The sequence below is a fragment of the Pteropus alecto genome, unplaced genomic scaffold (assembly GCF_000325575.1).
Source record: "Pteropus alecto unplaced genomic scaffold, ASM32557v1 scaffold110, whole genome shotgun sequence".
Classification (NCBI taxonomy): Eukaryota; Metazoa; Chordata; class Mammalia; order Chiroptera; family Pteropodidae; genus Pteropus; species Pteropus alecto.
Genome location: NW_006431920.1, coordinates 6,333,921 through 6,335,868, shown reverse-complemented (window position 1 = coordinate 6,335,868; position 1,948 = coordinate 6,333,921).

The window sequence follows — 1,948 nt, the reverse complement described above, 5'->3', positions numbered from 1 at the left end:
AGTGTGCTTTCTGAATTATTTTCCGGTACGCTGATGTGGTCACAGGACATCCATGGCAAAATTCCCTGGTACAAGGAATATAAAAAGAGGGTACCTGGATCCAAATTTTTTCTTAACCAAACATATACACAAACACACACACACTTACACACACACATACACACACAGAGCTAACAAAATGAATGAATCCAATGATGCATGTACATTTCATAAATGGACTTCACGAAAAACAATAAAATTACCCCAGATAAGAAAAGGCTCAAGGAGTTCATCAACAGCAAACCAGTATTACAAGAAATGTTAGAAACTTCTTTAAGAAGAAAAAAAGATAAAAAATATGAATAATAAAATGGCAATAACTACATACCTATCAATAATTACTTTAAATGTAAATGGATTAAATGTTCTAATCAAAAGACATAGGATGGCTGAGTGAGACCCACACATACTTTGCCTACAAGAGACTCACTTTGGATCAAAAGACATACATAGACTGAAAGTAAAGGGATAGAATATATATTTCATGCAAATGGAAACAAAAAAAAAGCAGGATAGCAACACTTATATCAGATAAAATACACTTTAAAACAAAGGCTGTAACCAGAGACAAAGAAGGACTCAGCAATTCCATTTCTGGTTACTTAACCAAAAACCCCCAAAACACTAATTTAAAAGGACACATGCATCCCTATGTTCATGGCAGCATTATACACAATAGCCAAGATATGGAAGCAACCTAAGTGTTCATCGATAGATGAATGGATAAAGATTTTATATACATATACAAAGGAACATTACTCAGCTATAAAAAATGAAATCTTGCCATCTGCAACAGCATAAATGGACCTAGAAAGTATTATGCTAAGTGGAGTAAATCAGAGAAAGATAAATACTCTTTGATTTCACTCATACTTTGAATCTAAAAATCAAAATAAACAAACATACAAAACAGAAACAAACTCATAGGTAGAGAGAATATTTTGATGGTCACCAGATGAGAGTGGGCTAGAGGAATAGGTAAAAATAGAGAAGAGGTTAAAATGTTTAAACTGCCAGTTATAAAAACAGTCACGGGGATGTAAAGTATGGCATAGGGAATATAGAAAATAATATTGTAATAACTATGTATGATGTCAGATGGGTACCAGTTCAAGGTGATCACTCAGTAAGTTATACAAATGTCTAATCACTGTGTTGTACACCTGAAATGAATATAATATTGTATGTCAACTGTAATTTAGAAATAAAAAGTTATTTTAAAAATATAAAAATGGGTAATTTAATTGGGCTGTCAAGAGTTGCTGAATTCTCTGGTTTTAGTAAAATCTTAACTACAAGTCAGTTAAGTTTCTCTTGTTCTGAAATATATTTATACTGGGCATCTAAAACCTTAGGAATTTCTGTTAGAGCAACACTAACATAAAAATGCAACAAGCACTTAAGTATTCTGCACTGTCAAAGGCAAAGTAGATCAGCCAGCTTTGCTTCGCACATACTGACCTAGGCATTCAGCCAGCTATTGTCTGCATATAATTGTCAGAAAATCATATATCACCTGATGATTCTTCTGGCAGATCTGCATACACGTATAATAAGAAAAAAACACTTGAACGCCAGGGAACTCCAGACTTGGAAATTCTCAGAATAGAAAATGAACGGTGGAAAGTTGAGAAAAAAGAGAACTTTAATGGAAGTGGACACATACAGGTATCATGGGGTGATATGACCTGGGTACTAGAATCTGAAGTCTGGTCATCAGTCTCTCAGGGCCAAAAACTGGTACTTAACATTGCACCCAGAAATAAGCGACCCAAGTACTCTAACTAAATTCTTACAAAAACAGATGTATAATTAAGAATATCAACTTATTAATTTATAGTGGAGGATATCACTTCTAATGTCCACATTTGCTCTAATATTTACAGCCAATGACTGGATGAATAGGTGG